This window comes from Solenopsis invicta, chromosome 10 (genome assembly GCF_016802725.1).
Source record: "Solenopsis invicta isolate M01_SB chromosome 10, UNIL_Sinv_3.0, whole genome shotgun sequence".
NCBI lineage: Eukaryota > Metazoa > Arthropoda > Insecta > Hymenoptera > Formicidae > Solenopsis > Solenopsis invicta.
This window is the reverse complement of record NC_052673.1, coordinates 7,616,945-7,634,664: the sequence shown is the minus strand read 5'-3', so window position 1 is coordinate 7,634,664 and position 17,720 is coordinate 7,616,945.

The following is a 17,720-nucleotide window of genomic DNA, read 5'->3' as shown; positions in this document are numbered from 1 at the left end:
CTCGCATGTTTGGAACTCGCTGACTCGCGTAAAAGAGGGTCAGTCTGCGACTCGCTTCTCCTACACAGGCGCGAGTCGCGACCGCGCCTCTAGATCTTCCTGAAGGCAGTAGACTTTGAATTTGTTGAAAATGAATATTGTCCATCGATCAGAAATGATGCAGCTGGGATTTTAATTTGACCATTAGATCTTGATAAATTGACAGTGATCTTCACGTGTTTAAAATCTTCCTAATGGTAGTAATCTTCAAATAAGTTGCAAGTAAATACTGTCCTTCGATGAAAAACCTTACAGCTAAAATTTTCAAATACACTCTTCCGCAATTCTAATTTTTCTATAAATTTTTTGAAGTTGTGTATTTCACTGGATGAGCAAACAAATTATATACAGACATCAATTACAAGAATGCCAGAATGTGCTTATAACTTTTGTTCGATGACTTATACATCTTCGTCAGAGTCTTGAGTCTTCTTATTCTTTGGAGTAATGTCATGGCTAACAACATTCTTTACTGAGCGTCTTCCTTATAAAGTAAAAAAAATATTGTAAAAAAATTGTTTATAGAAAATAAAAGTTTGAACACAACAATTTTAAAATATAAAATTTAAATGAAAAAGTCTTATTATCGGGGATTGAATCTAACTGTAGTAGTCAACGTTTTAACGCCAGGACGCTAAGTCACTGACATTTTTTAATATTTTCTTTATATATATATTTTCTTTCTCGAAAATGCCTGCATACTGTAACTTACAATTTTACCGTAATATATGTGAGTGAATACTACATATCTATAAAATTTTATGAAAACCAGTGATGCTCACTGCCGGTTCTTCTTGCTAGTCGACTTCTGTTTCAGTGTACCGCAATTATAACATCGAACTTCTTTCTTTTCCTACGGTTTTGTTCTCTTGTTTGTGAGTACATGTGTGACTTTAATAGCAATTGGAATTTTCGTCTATATTTTTTCTTATATTTTTCATTTTCAAACGTTTTTATAATTTTTGCTCAAAATACTTTTGTTCACTGTATTGTCACTTATGCCATCTATAACATAGTGAAACATGTCGCATCTTCGATTTCATCTCTACTAACGATCCCTCTTTTGACTAAAAAATATATTTGCACTGATTCATCTTATTTAATTTTACTCTTATTTAGCAACATGCATAAGATTTATTTTATGATTGGCACTATTTATTTTATGATTGAATTCTTTCTTTAGCATTTTCTTTAATTTCTTCCAAAACGTTATATCTTTTTCAGCCTCAATAAATAATTTTGCCACGTTTTTAACATTTTCTTTGTAAATATTAATTTCTAAATGTCCGTCCAGTCAAACAGCTCCGCCTATTTTTCCACATCCATTATCCAACCGTTCAACCGAATATTTCTCGTCTCCATCGCAGTGTCTAATAAAATTCTTCACGTCTTTAAACGTCATCGTGAACTTAGTATTCTTTGTTTTAGAATTTACCTGTCGTTTGTCACCTTCGAGTTCAATTTTATTTTTTGTCCATACCATCATCGTCCTGTTCATGTTTATCCGCTTCTTCGTGTTGGTTTACTTCGTGTTGGTTTCTTCGCTCTTCCTTCTTCGTCGTCTTCCGTCTTTATTTTTTGATTATCATTTGACTCCTGTACTTGCGTATCGTTAATTTCCGTATTTGCTTTTTTATCTGATTTTTCGACGACTTTGAGTGAATTAAGATCTCTCAAGGTGTTACATATGCTTTAACTCAAGTCCTTGTCCTTGAGTACTCGAGCGTCAAAGCATTACATACAGCGACTAAGTCTGATGAATTAATACTAACTTCTACTTATGATAGCTTTGCTTTATACTTGCCTGAGCCTTTACCAAATAATAAGCTTGTAAATTCTCGAAGTTGTCTTTGATTACTACTGTCTCCGTATCGCTAAGAAACAACTTTATGCATTGCTTCAACCACCTTGTTCTGCATGATTTCAAGTTATTTGCTATTAACTTAATCTGATCAAGAGAGGGAAAGAGAGCATGTCCATCTTTATCTAGTAATAATTCTCACTTGGATATGATGTAATGCTGGTACTGGATTGAGTTTTTCACCTTTCTTCATTGCGCAAACATAGCAATAACTTCTGAAATCTTCTGTCGTTTTTACTTCCACTTTTGTTGCCCTTTCGTATCGGGTTACATTTTGTGTACAAATATAACCGCTCTCTTTTTGACACTTTCACGCAGGCTACCCTGGACAAGGCCTCCATTTGTAGTATTTATTGTAATTATGACAATATTTATTACAAAAAATATATTTAATACACTTTATGTGATTTGTGTAGAGTGTAAGTTCGAAACTGTCCAATTTCACATTTGCCTTGCCCAAGTCATACCAGTCTCTCATAGCGCCCTATTTTCCAGCGCACGCACATCGGTATATAGGTATTACCAGGAGGAGCGATCAGCCGCACAATATAATATTTTCCTACGTTATTCTTGACTTTCTGTTAAGTTCGCCAACTTGGTCCAGGCCGAGGATCATCAACGTTTGTGTAGATGTGTGTACTTGCGTTATCCTGTTCAGTTACTGATTTGGTCATTATAGGTGTGCTACTTCTTGTAATGTATGGAAAATGTATTGTTGTCTCTGTTTTTTGCGAAAGTGTATGAGTCAGTTGTTCACTAGTACTTGCACTTGCAATGTCATCTGCGGTTCTTATATGTATTCCTTTATTACTCTCTTCAGATGCTTGTTTTGTCATTACATCTGACTTATTTTTTGGCATAGAAATTTCTGTATATATATTTTTATGATATATGTATAAATGTCTTTTCAATTCTTTTGTTCCGCGAAATATATTGAAAGTGTGAATGCAATTATCAACCTTGCATTTTATTCGATGTTTATATACATCATAATATGGCGATAGTTTGAGACGCCTAATTTTTTGCTGTACTTCACATTGTATTCCATCTATTACTTTTGCATGACAACGTATCAAGTGGTTTTCAAATTTCTTCAAATTTTTACTTTTGCAACGACGTTTACAGATCTTGCATTTTGCAAAAGGCTGTCCATCCGATTTAAAATATTGCCATACAAAGTTATAAGAATTGCCCCATGACCATTCTTTATGATCTTGTGTGTCTTGCCGAAGTGCATGAATTGGTTGTCTACTAGCACTTGCATCGTCCACTGCGGATATTAACTGTATACCTCCATTACTATCTTCAGCTACTTGTTCTGTCGTTACATCAGTATTATTTTTTGGCGTGGAAATCCTTGTACATATACTTTTATGACATGTATTTAAATGACGTTTTAATTTTTTTGTTCCATTAAACATATTGAAATAGTGAATGCAATTTTCAACATTGCATCTTATTCGAGGAATTACTGTCTCGCATTTAAAGTATGGTGATAGATCGAGACGCCTAATTTCTTCATCAATTTCACATTGAATTTCATGTATTACATTTGTATGACGATACCGCAAGTGTTGCTCAAGTGTTTGCAAATATAAACCTTTGATGCGCTTTTTACAGATATTGCATTTTGCGTAAGGTTTTCCATCTGGTTCAAAATATCGCCATACCAAGCTGTCGGAATTGCCCCATGGCAATTCTTCAAGAATTTGTGTGGCATTTTGTGTGGCTTGCAAAATTGAATCAGTCGGTTGATTACTGGTATTTGCACTTGCATTGTCTTTTACAGCTGTTAGTTGTGTACCGTCGGTACTGTCTTTAGCTACTTGTTCTGATATTATATCTATGTTATTTTGTGGCATAGAAATCCTTGTACATATACTTTTATGACATGTGTATAAATGAATTTTTAATCTTTTTGTTCCATGAAACATATTGAAAGAGTGAATGCAATTTTCAATATTGCATCTTATTCGAGGAATAATTATCTCGCATTTAAAGTATGGTGATAGATCAAGACGCCTAATTTCTTTATTAATTTCACATTGAATTTCATGTATTACATTTGTATGACGATACCACAAGTGTTGCTCAAGTTTTTGCAAAAATAAACTTTTGATGCGCTTTTTACAGATATTGCATTTTGCGTAAGGTTTTCCATGTGGTTCAAAATATCGCCATACCAAGCTGTCGGAATTGCCCCATGGCAATTCTTCAAGAATTTGTGTGGCATTTTGTGTGGCTTGCAAAATTGAATCAGTCGGTTGATTACTGGTATTTGCACACGCATTGTCTTCTGCGGCTGTTGGCTGTGATGCTGTTCCATCTGAATTTCTTTGTGCATTTCTAATTGTAAGCTCCCTTCTAACATCATTTCTAACATGGTTGCACAAGTGATCTTCTAAGTAATCTATTCCTTTAAATATGTTGACAATGCAATTGTCAGTATATTTACATCTTACCTCAGAATCTCCTACGTCGAATGCAAAACACATTCCTAAATTGGCACGTCTAATGCTTTCACATATTTCCGTTATTACTTTTGGATGTTCACGGGTCAGATGTTTCTCTAAATTTTGAACTTGATCACTAAGGCAGAATTCTTGACATAAATTGCATTCTGCTACTGGTCGTTTCAGTTGGGTGAAATAATTCCACACTAAATTTTGGGACATTGTTATTTAAAATTTTATATTAATTAGTTTATTAGTACACTTCTTTAAAATGCCTCTATCTTGCTTACTGCTCACTGATGCCTTTAAGGAGTTGTATTATATATAGTTACAAGGTCGATAAAGCGTTAAAAAAATTTTTTTTTTTAACTTTAAGATTGTTCAAAACAAACGTTAATGTATTCAAATGTATGTATTTTAAAAATAATACGTAATTTGATTATAGTAACGTATCGAGAAATAAGGAAATATGAACAATCTCTTAAAAACCGTCTTTGTTAGATTTGTTTTGCATTGAGCAGCTCTAACTTTGAGCTGGTTATCTGAAATAAAAAAACTTAATAAATTTATTTAATAAATATAGTTATCTTGTCCTCAATTGTTGATTTTTTCGAAATTATGGTTTGCAACTAAATTGCCTATGTTTAAAATCAAAGGTATAATTTTTCGACAAAAATCTCTCATTTTTTATCGATAAAAGAAGTGCGCGAAAGAAATGAATGCCACAATCAAACACTAGATTTTTTAATATTAAAATAGCCAATAAAATATAGTTTACAAAAATCGTTTGTTTTAAATCTCTGAAAAAATATCAGAAAAATTTTCATTTTTTTCTGAAATTTGCCTTTTGTGGAAAATTGCTGTTTGTGTGCGTTATGTAAATGATATGCTATCTAATTTTACAGTATTATTATTTTACAGTATTAAAGTAAGACACAATATATATGAGCGAGAATTAATATTGACCTATTTTTTATGTTTTTATTTGGAATAATATGTCAGTTAAGGTTTAATAATTGTTAAACAAACGATTGTAAGAACAAATGTAATCTTATTTTAAAAACTAATTTAATTTAAAATTTATGTTAATTATTTTGTAAAAAATTTTGAATATTAGCAATTTACAAGAGGCATACGATTTATTTTATTTAAAAGATGTATTAATTTTGTTTTTATACATTTATTTTTTTTCTTTTTATCGGTGTTACATTATCATAATCAGAAAGAAAACACTTTGGGCACAGAATTTTGAATGCAAAAACCAACAACAGTCTACTTTTATATGGATTATTTCTTGATTATATTTTTCATTAACACAGATTTTCAACTAGAGAAATATTCGACCAATAATGTGACAATACAAATTAAACAAGAACGCCTTCAACAACCTTTGTAACTAGATCTTAAAGTTCGTATTTATTTGTGTGATTTTATATACTTCTTTAAATTCATCAAACTGCGTGCCCAATTAATTTTTCAGTCATAACGCTGCGCAAGTTGAATAAGAATTAGTAAAATCACGTTTATTAAATTAAAATCAATTTAATACCAATAATGCTAACTAGCATCTAAATATTAGATATATTGCCACAAATATTATCTTATCTAGGGGTCGAACTCTGGACCTCCCGAATCTTCGATACGGGTATCTTAGCTAACTCGACCAATAATAAAATTAAATCACACGAATAAATATAAGCACTAAAATTTAGCTGCGACCATTGAAGACGTTCTTCTTTAATTTATGTTGACAGATTTTCAACTTTAGTTTGCCATGCTCTAATCCGTTGAAATTCTAAAGTGTAATTCCGTTTTATAGTTTACTTCTTCCTGTATATTTTTATAAATTCCATTATTTTAAATAACTTTTTGATCTGCTGTTATTTTATGAGCATGGTATTTAGATTAAATATTTCTATTTTTTATTATACAAATCTTAAAATATTAATTTGAATAAAAGGGATCCAATAAAAAATCGAGTTGCCTCACGGATGGAAGTATGGTAAACTGTGGACTTTAAAATAAGTGTGGCAAGCTAGGATTAAAAAATCATATCGTAAAACAAGTAACTTTGATACGGATGCGGAACCACAGTACAACACTTTTTGATTTTATCCAATAAATTTTTTTACCTCTTGAGAAAAAAACTAAAAACAATCCGGGGATTATTTGAAAAAACTAGGTTTTTTCCCGAACTTTTAAAACATACACTACTAAATTTAGATTGATGCAACGTTTCTTGAAATATTTTGATTACGCGTATTAAACACGTTTAACGCTTTAAGTTTCAAACCAAATAAAATAAAAATTTTGTAACTTACGTCGTCTATTCCAGGGCCATACAATAAGTTCTCCAAATCAGTTGCACACTCCAAATTTTCAGTTCCTTTTCTAGATGTTCAACGCGTAATAATAAATGAAACAAGAATTCACAAAATTAAATGCTGCGTTAAAATTTTCGTGTGCACTGCTCGATTGCTAGTTCTATACTTCTGGTACTACTGCCTGAAAGTTTTTAATGAGAACCCAAGGTTCACTACATTTCCAATTTTGTATAGGCGTTATTGGGTAACACACATATAAACTGTGAAGATATAAAACATACTATACTTATACACTGGTTGGAAGGAATTACTTAAGTGTTTACTAACACAAGTATACATTGTAGAATAGAATAGACTACTCTGATATCCTCATTCACATGGTAAGGACTACTTCTTATGGGGGGACTGGACTTCTTATTGGGCTCGATATGTTTACCGTTATATATTTTCGCCGAAGTTGAAACCTGACCTTGTCCACACTTGCATTCCTTTTTAAACTTCGTCGGATCAAGTTGAAATTTACAAAGAATATTTTTGAAAATATGTACTTTAAGAAAACATAAAAACCCAAAATAGATTTTTCGAAATTTACAACTAACAAGGAAAACTCTCAAAGTGTCACACCTCAATTATATTAAAATTTTACACACATTTAGGTAACATAATTAGATGATTTTAGAAACTGTCACTTGCGGTCAATATACAGTTTCAAGGGGTGAAATCATCCCTTATGTGTTTAAGCAGTTTTTAACTCTTTTCGTTATATTGCGAAAACCATTTAAGATATCAAAAAATGTTTTACACAGAAGATTTACAATAAAATTAGCTCTATTTATTTACGTTAATAACATTTTTTAAAAATAATTTCTTGTTAAAATTAAAAAAAAAGTAATTGTTTACAGAAGTATTCTAAAAATATATTATGAAGGCAAACAAAAAGAGGTAGTTTTATTGTAAATATTTTAAATAAAACGTTTTGATATCTCGAATGGTTTCGAGGTATAACGGAAAAAGTTGAAAACTATTATACACATAAGGGATGGTTTCACCCTTAAAACCGTATATTCGCCGCAACTGATATTTTCTAAAATCATCTAATTATGTTATCTAAATATAAAGTTTCGTTAAAATTGGAGTGTGACACTTCGAAGTGTTCTCTTGTAAGTAAGAACAATTTAGCATCATAATCGTGAAATTCAATTATTGATATGTAAAAATTATAAGTGATAATTTCTAAGATTTCTGAAATTTTTAATAAAATTATTTTTTTACAAAAGTAAAATTTTGATAATTAAAGAGATTTGCTGTTAGTAATTTGACATTGGTTGAACGGCAAAGAGAGTATCTCCATTTGTTTGAGGATGTTTGGTACTGTTACGTCCCGACCGAGCGCGGTCGCCGTTGAGCGGAATACGCGCGTTTCGGCGAAACTGGCTGTTTCGAAGCCTAAGCTTCGGGGGCTCCACAGCCCAGGAGCGGATCGGCCGGATTTACCGGCGGACGGGCCCGATTTTTCGCGACCGATGGCCTAGTGAGGGGAGTTTTATAACTTTAGAAGGGGTGCCGCGAGAGCGCGAGTATGATGGCGTCGGAATCGTTCCAGGGAACTATCTCCCTCCCGGATTAAATAAGTTACGAATTCTTCCAGCTCGTGGGGGCAACGGTCACAATCGAGAGGGTGACGGCGGGCAGCCACGGGCGCGCGGCAAGAATCGCACTTTTGCGGGTTGTATGGGTAGCCGAGATAGATGTAGTGAGTAATTACCCCGAGGTAACTTTCTTTCTTAAAGCTTGATTGTTTGCCTTTACACTCGAGGCATAATACTGTTGACTCGTCGTCGTTTCGAAAATACAGTGAGGTTACACACTGAGCACTGCGTAACCATATACCGAACGAACGATTCGCTTCGCGTTGGGTACGGACCGAGGAAATGGCAATGCGCTGCGGTGGGCACATACTCTAATTTACCGTATACGTTTTACTCTTCAGGGCATAACATGTGCACGTCTCTTCGATCTCTATTATGGTAGGCTCGGTGTTAAGATATGGCTTGTTTTCCGAGTCGTACAAATGACGCGCGAGGTCGTTCAGTGCTTCGTAGCACTCGACGCAGTCCACCGCGGTCTCCGGGAATGAGGTTAAACGATTGCAGGACGAGCAGCGTAGGGCTTCTTCGTCCCCGCCGACAATTAAGTAGTGACGCGTGACTGAGTTGAAAAATACGCGGTCGCGAAGGGGGAGATTATTTCGGCACCCGTCGCAAATTATGGTGTTGTTAATCTGGTGTTGATGGAAGGTGGCCAGGCTACACAACGCGGAGTTAAGCCAATCGAAATATGGGGCTTGAGTTGAAAAGTACGCGTGTGACATGCTTTGTTGGACGTTGCGACTTAGCTTTAGTATGGCGGTTGCTGTTGGAACTGTTGGCTATGCCTTGGTGGCCGCTCTGGTCAGGTGATGGTCGTCCTCGTTCTTCCCGGCTGTCCGGTTGTCCTCGGGCCTCGATCGTGATGCTTCTATTTATGCACTACACTCGCGTCGCGGTGTTGCATGCATGCAAGCGGAGGAGGTTAAGCGTGGTAATTTAAGCAAAAAAGCATTTGTGAATAAACTACGCTTTTATTACTACTATATAAAGCACAATTTAAACTATGATTACATTGAAATTAAGCTTACAGTAAAAATAAAGGTGGCTTTAGAATTAGACTTAGAATTAGAATTAGAATTGGAATTAGGATGTGTCTCGATTTAGGATTTGATTTAGAGTTTGAATTCGAATTAGAATTAAGATTGGAGTTGGAGTGATTCGTTTGGATTAGCGCTAACTAGTAGCTCAGGGGAACTTGGTCGCTACAATTGCGACACGGAACCGTCCTGGCTACACTAGCCCTGATCTCTACTCTAGAGTTCGAACTGCCCGGAGTCGCGGGCTGCATCCCTATTTATATGATTTTGAGACAAAGCTCTGAAAAAGCGCGGCAAGTCGGTACCCTTAGTGGGGGTTACTGCTGATGCAACCACCACTCAGATTTCTTAAATGAGAAAACTCAAGTTCAAGTGCCGTGCGAGCGGACTTCTCCGCCGCGACCATCCGGCACTGAGAAATGTCAGGGAAATGTCAGTTCACGATTTTATGACTTTAACGGTCGCGCGACAGATTTCTCTGTCGCGGTGTCTTTCAAGTGCCGTGCGAGCGGACTTCTCCGCCGCGACCATCCGGCGCTGGAAAATGTTGGATTGAGATTTTATTACTTTTCGAGTGTCGTAAGCGCAGTTTTCTTCTAGCAACCTTCCGTCACTGGAAAATGTTAAATATGATTTTACGACTTACTGGCCGTGCGTGCAGATCGCTCTGCCGCCACTATCCGGCGCTGGGAAATGTTAAATAGACATTAGTCTATGATTTTATGACTTACTGGCCGTGCGTGCAGATCATTCTGCCGCGACTATCCGGCGCTGGAAAATGTTAAGAACAGGATGCGACCTGACAGTTAGACTTGTTAGCGAATGCCGGCTTGCCCGTCTGTTTTATACCGGTGTCGAAAAAATTTATACTCGCAACGTCGCGGACGTGACACCCCCCCTCTTGGGGAAAGAAAAATGTTGAATGCTAGTTCAACATTTTTCTTACAAATTACTAGAACTAACGCTGAGTGTTCGAATAACAATTAAAGAAAATTTATTATGCTGAGGGACGCTCATTCTTAGGATCAAATGCTAGAAAGGATTTAGAGATAAAAATTAACTTAATTACAAACAATTTTGGGATGATTAATACAATTTTCTTTCAGGGGGAATTTTTTACTCTGTTGAGGTATTTACGCAATTCGCCATATGATGTCTCGTTGTTGACGTCTTTGTTCTCTTGATCTGGGCGTGTCTCAGGGGCTGGTGCAGTAGGAGAATTAGTCGATCCAGGGAGGTTGGTTCCTTGAAGTGCAGCTGCTGACTCTGCATTGACAAAGATATATTCCTGCGTCGGAGGCTTTGATCTCGGATTGCCAAGATGTAATAGGAGGTTGGTGACCGAGCTCCAAATTGCGCCTAACAGATGTATACTCCATCCGTAGACAGAATGCAAGGCATATCCGTGTATCATTGTATCAATTACTAGTTTTGCTAGGCGGGCGATAACGAAGATAGCAAGCACTCCTGCACTTGCTGAACCAAAAGTTATGAATCCACTCCATATCCGCTTGCCTGTATTCTCTGCAATGTGGTTCAGGGCTTGTTCGTCGAGTAATCCCATCATTGAAATACTCCCGTGTTCAATAGTCTGGCCCATTGCGCCTCGTGCGATGGTATTCAGAGTGTACGGTCGTTCGACAGGAAACATAATGTGATCCCTTAGGCGGTCGAGGTCTTCTGGTGTGTATATACCGCTCGTAGCTAGGTAGTCCGGGCTGATATATTTCCACTTTGGCTTTGTCAATGGTTGAATGATGTGTGGTGCCAGTATTTCGGTCGGCCTATTGTCTATGCGATACCATGTATCCTGTATCTTATACATACTTGGAATAAGGTTGTTGCAATCCCGCTGTGTTCCTTTCCTTGTTAGGATTCGGGAACGGGGTATCACGAAATAAGAGGTATTTCGGTAAGTGACCGGAAGTTCGTTGAAACAGTTTTCCGTGTGCCTTATTTTGCATTCGACGGGGACGCACTTGATTAGATGAATGACTTCTCCACTGGTGATTGCCGTATAGCCTGGAGTCTTCATAATGCGAAAAGCCATTTCGTCCGGTGCAATGCTAGCCAATGAGAGTGCGTTCTGAAGGACTTGTGTTTCTAATGCACATTTCTGTTCCATGATGTCACGGTATAATTGTGTGAGTTGTGTCTTCATATGCTTCTCTACGTAAAGGAACTTTGAATTTACGTAGGCAAATATGTCCAGATCGTTTAACGCTATTTTCGATCGGGTTTTGAAAGTGCGGCCTTTCTGTGTTTCCAAGATCAACAGCCTGGGATGTTTCGTTGGGTACAATTTATAACCGCATACATTGATTTCCCTTCCTTCCAGCTTGGTTAGTGCGAAGGTCGTCTCACGCGTGGTGACGGTGTAAATTATTGGTGACGTTTGATTCGGCTTCGGGGAGAGCCTATTTGCCAAACCTTCATAGATGACGTCATAATGATCGAATCGGCAGCTGTCTGTGGCGGCAATGCTCCAGTACGTCTCCGATCCGTCGGTGTCCTTGCACATCCGGCTGGCTGTGGAACATCGCGTGCCAGAGGGTAATATGATCTCCTTCGAGGATTTATTAACGGACGCTTCAAAGGTACGGAGGACGATTTTCACAGATGCTTGGACGATTACCCGTTCCCATTCTCCATAGCCATCGGAATATGGTGCGCCCTCGCAAGTTGCGTCCGTACCAGCTCGTCCAGCCAGCGTGACCAATGATATTTGTATTTAATTCTGTTTAGAGTTTTAGTGACTCCTTTATGGCCACCTATCGCGGAACAATGATTTTCTTTGATGATGTCCGTGCGGTCTTGTTCCGAAGGAATCTTTATTTCATTAGAACAAATTATGATTTTGGCCGGAGAGTCTCTAAATTCTCGCGCCAGGAGGGTGCGAACTGTATTCCGGGTGATATCGATAACTGGACCTTTAGCCAGTGATACTGTCTTGAGCTGGAGCTCGTTGACTACGTCACGAAGTGAGCCTATCACTTCTTTTAATGTCTCTAACTGTAAAGTGGCAGAGACGCGTTCTTCAATTATGAGTGCTATTAAATTTTTCTTCCCTAAATTAATGACCTTTGCGCGGCCTACCATAGTTCCTTCTATCCGCGGTAATTGATTTGATTCCCGTAGGATGCGCGCTCCGATATCGCACGGTTCGCCATTGAGCGTTGTAAAGATCACGATATTATCGTTACGAGTCTGTAGATTGTCGCGTACGTCAATTATTTGAGCTTCGTTTGGAAGTGGCAGTTCGTTTGCAGGGTCTGAGAGGGGTTCGTTTGATTCAGAGTCACTTTCGCTGTCGGATAGTGATTCTATTTCTGAGAGAAGATTAAATTTTACGACTTTTTGAGGGCGCGATTTCTCGGTCGCATTTGGCTCAAGTGTGCGCGTCAGGTCAGTGTTTAAGTTTTGTGACGGTTTTATTACAGCCGGCTGTCGGTTTTTAATGCGTTTGGACCGACGAAGTGGTGTCGTGTTTTTATCTCGGGATAAGGGGAAGATTCCGTGGGAAACAGGGTTTCTAGATAGAGCGTCTGCGTTTGCATTTGCTTTTCCAGCTTTGTATACAACTTCGTAATCATACTCGGCTAATTTTAAACGCCATCGAACGAGTCGTGATGTGGGATCCTTTACTGAATGTAACCAAACGAGAGGTTTATGGTCGGTGACAAGGGTAAACTTTCGCCCGTAGAGATATGGTCTGAAGTAATTGACACAATAAACGATAGCCAAAAATTCTTTTTCTATTGTAGAGTAATTACTTTCGGCGGTGTTCAATAGACGCGATGTGTAAGCGATCGGTAAATCTTTCCCTATAGTGCCTTGACTCAGCACGCCGCCAATAGCGTAACCCGAAGCGTCGGTTGTCACAACAAAAGGTTGCGTGAAATCCGGATACTGTAGTATCGGTTTCGAACATAATGCTTGACGTAATTGCGTGAAGGCCTCCTCCTGCGCTCCTGACCAAACAAATGCTTTATCTTTCTTTAATAGGGTTGTCAACGGTTTTGCGGTCTTTGAAAAATCCGGTATGAACCGACGATAATATCCCGCGAGCCCTAAGAATTGTTTGATGTTTTTAGCGCTTGTAGGGCGGGGAAATTTCTCTACGGCCTGAACCTTTTGTGGGTCAGGTTTTACTCCGTCCGCGCTTATTACATGACCTAAGTATACGACTTCTTTTTTCAGAAACTCGCACTTGTCTGGTTGGAGTTTCAGACTTGCTTTCCTGAGTCTGTCGGCTAACTTGCTAAACTTAATAATATGCTCACGCAATGAGCTGGCATACAAAACTATATCGTCGAGGTATACAAATAACTCCGTGCCTTGTAGGCCCGATAACACCTGATCCATGAGGCGTTGAAACGTCGCAGGGGCGTTTTTCAGCCCGAACGGCATGCGATTAAATTGATAGTGCCCGTAAGGCGTGGAGAAAGCCGTCTTCTGCGCGTCTGCTTCATGCATTGGTATTTGATGAAAACCCGACACTAAATCGAATACGCTGAGGTATTTCGCGCTGCCTAACTGGTCTAAAATTTCCGTGATGTTCGGCAGGGGGTATGCGTCACCGACCGTTTTTTCGTTTAGAGCGCGGTAGTCTATTACCATGCGCCATCTTTTATTTCCTTGAGAGTCGGCCTTTTTCGGCACAACCCACAAAGGAGAGTTGTAGGGCGAGTCGGAGGGGGAAATAACTCCGTTCTCTAGGAGGGTTTGAACTTGTGTGTTTATCTCCTCCTTATGGATGGGGGGAAAGCGATATTGCTTCGTATGGATTGGAATTTCGTCGGAGGTGGTGATTTTATGAGATGTTACGCTCGTACAACCGAGCTTGTCTTCCGGGAGTTGGAATAGGTCGCTATGCTTCTCTATAATTTCATTCACGTGTTCCGATTCTTCATGATTTAGATGCTCGAGTCGAAGTAATTTTTTAATTTTTTCAATACGGTCGCCGTCGGAGGCGTCTACCGTTGATATAGAAGCTACACGATGCCCTGGGGCAAGATTATCTTTTACTTTGATTGGATTTAGAATACTTCCCGCGCCGCTAACGGGGGGATTTCGAGAACTAGAATTGATGTGATTTAGAATGTTTTTCGTGCCACTAATGGAGTTTTGAGAACTAGAAACGAACGATTCTAGAACTTTTCCCGCGCCGCTAACGGGGGGATTTCGAGAACTAGAATCGACTTGACTTATGACATTTCCCGCGCCGCTAACGGGGGGACTTTGAGAGATAAAGTCAAGTTCTTGTAATTCGATTGTAGGCACAATTAATTCGCGATCTGTATCGCTCGAATTCACTACTTGGATGTAAGCTTTTCCGTCTCTATTTGTAACGACGGCGTCACCGAGATATACGCCCTCACAGACACTAAGTCGCGGTACGTATCCGACGGCTACCTCTGGGTTCTTTATCCTAAGATAAAAGGTAGCTCGGCTCGGTATAACAACCGTTTCGCGATGAGCGAAAGGAATCTCGGTTCCTCGCCATTGGACGACTCGTTTAACAAAATCTATACTCGCGGAGTCACGGAGGAAATCCGATCCTAGGATACCTTCCTGCACGATCGGAAAATTATTTGGAACTACGTGAATGTACACGGGGTAACCCATGAAATTTATGTAAGTGGATCCGGGTGTTTCTACCTGCCCGTCGGTTATGCCGCTAAGGCGTAACGTGTCACTCCGACACACGGGTGTCTCGGGATGAATGCTTCTTTCTTTTACGAGATTTGGTGCGGCCCCGGTGTCGACCACGAAATTTGTCTCTTGTAGTAGGCCGACCGCTTTCACAGCGATGGTGGGGGCATGAGAAAAGTCTGAAGGATTTAGGACTGCGACTCGGGCCTTTCGACCGCTGTCGCTTCGATAGGATTGACTGGACGCGAGCGAGGGTGGGAAGGCCCATCTCGAGGAGCGTCCGCCCGCCTCGAGGGGCTGTTCTCGTTTCCCTGCCTCGCCTGAGAGTTATTATACTCTCGTTTTCGGCATTCTTCGATTTCGTGCCCGGAGTATTTACAATATCGACACCATTTTCCGGGCGAACTGTTGTAATTTCTAGAGGCGTTATTGTCGCCGGCTGCTCGAGCCCCTCTATTATATCGATAACTGTCGTTACGACTCGAGTCGTGGGTATCGCGGCGGCGAGAATCGTATGTCTCGTTACGGCGCGGATCGTAGTACTGGGCGCTTTCCGGTCGCCAGTTGTCTCGTGGCGGGCTGCTCGGTTGCTTGCCCGGCGGATAATCGCGACTATACGGACGTACGGATGTCGGCGCTAAGTCGAGGGTGGGACGCCTTTCTGTACCGCGCTCCAGCCTACGTGAACTCTCATATCTTTGCATTTCTAATTCATCTCGTTTTGCAATTGTTTTAACAGCGGCAAATGCTTCGAAAGGACGGAGCTGTTTTTCGGGTTCGAGTTGCAAACGGAATCGTAATGGTAGCCCCGCGCAGAAAGATCTAGCTGTTAGCTCGTCGATTTCTGCAATGACCTGAGGACTCAGTATACCGTGAGCTCGACGCTCCGAATCGAGGATGGCTGCCCTAAGCTCTTTTACGCGACTAATATAATCTAGGATGTGTTCGTTGGCTTTAAGATAAACCGTACTGAGTTCTCCACGATACTGAGCTATAGTATTAGCGGACCCGAACGCTCCGTTTAAAAGATCGATTAACTGAGTTACTGTATCGCAGGGTTCGTCTTCCACCGCGGAATATGCACGACCACGAAGTTTGTTTATTAACAATCTCGTTAGTGATTTTTCGTAATTTGGCGGTACGATATCGAGGGCACGTCGGCATGCGCGCGCGAATTGTGAAAGAGGGACGTTGTAACCGTCAAAATGTGTTACACCCTCGGTCGCTTCGCGAAGAGATATCTTGGGCATGTGCGTTGCATGCGCGTCGGATGCGGGTTCGTTAAATGAGGAATGCCGATCGTTGGGATAAAAAAATGGCTGTCCTGGAGGTAAGCTCGGACTGTGCGCTTCCGGACGTCTATTTTCGACCTCGTGCCTGAGTGAATTAATCGCGCATTATCTCATTCTTTAGCGCCGCGAACATATTTCTTACGTCGGATGCAAGAGTCGAATCTGCTTCTTTATTACGTTCGAGTGCTCTACGTTCTTTTTCCAACTGCATTCTCTCGCGGTCTATCGCGGCGGCTTCGTCTCTTAATCGTTTTTCATGTTTATCTTGTGCTAACCGTACTGCATCTAATTCTTCTTCGGTAAGGGCCGTTTTGGCCATGGTCTTCGCGGAGTTCCTGGTTTCCATTATCGGAGCGATCAATCCCACCGCTGTCACCAGAATTATGTTACGTCCAGACCGAGCGCGGTCGCCGTTGAGCGGAATACGCGCGTTTCGGCGAAACTGGCTGTTTCGAAGCCTAAGCTTCGGGGGCTCCACAGCCCAGGAGCGGATCGGCCGGATTTACCGGCGGACGGGCCCGATTTTTCGCGACCGATGGCCTAGTGAGGGGAGTTTTATAACTTTAGAAGGGGTGCCGCGAGAGCGCGAGTATGATGGCGTCGGAATCGTTCCAGGGACTATCTCCCTCCCGGATTAAATAAGTTACGAATTCTTCCAGCTCGTGGGGGCAACGGTCACAATCGAGAGGGTGACGGCGGGCAGCCACGGGCGCGCGGCAAGAATCGCACTTTTGCGGGTTGTATGGGTAGCCGAGATAGATGTAGTGAGTAATTACCCCGAGGTAACTTTCTTTCTTAAAGCTTGATTGTTTGCCTTTACACTCGAGGCATAATACTGTTGACTCGTCGTCGTTTCGAAAATACAGTGAGGTTACACACTGAGCACTGCGTAACCATATACCGAACGAACGATTCGCTTCGCGTTGGGTACGGACCGAGGAAATGGCAATGCGCTGCGGTGGGCACATACTCTAATTTACCGTATACGTTTTACTCTTCAGGGCATAAACATGTGCACGTCTCTTCGATCTCTATTATGGTAGGCTCGGTGTTAAGATATGGCTTGTTTTCGGAGTCGTACAAATGACGCGCGAGGTCGTTCAGTGCTTCGTAGCACTCGACGCAGTCCACCGCGGTCTCCGGGAATGAGGTTAAACGATTGCAGGACGAGCAGCGTAGGGCTTCTTCGTCCCCGCCGACAATTAAGTAGTGACGCGTGACTGAGTTGAAAAATACGCGGTCGCGAAGGGGGAGATTATTTCGGCACCCGTCGCAAATTATGGTGTTGTTAATCTGGTGTTGATGGAAGGTGGCCAGGCTACACAACGCGGAGTTAAGCCAATCGAAATATGGGGCTTGAGTTGTAAAGTACGCGTGTGACATGCTTTGTTGGACGTTGCGACTTAGCTT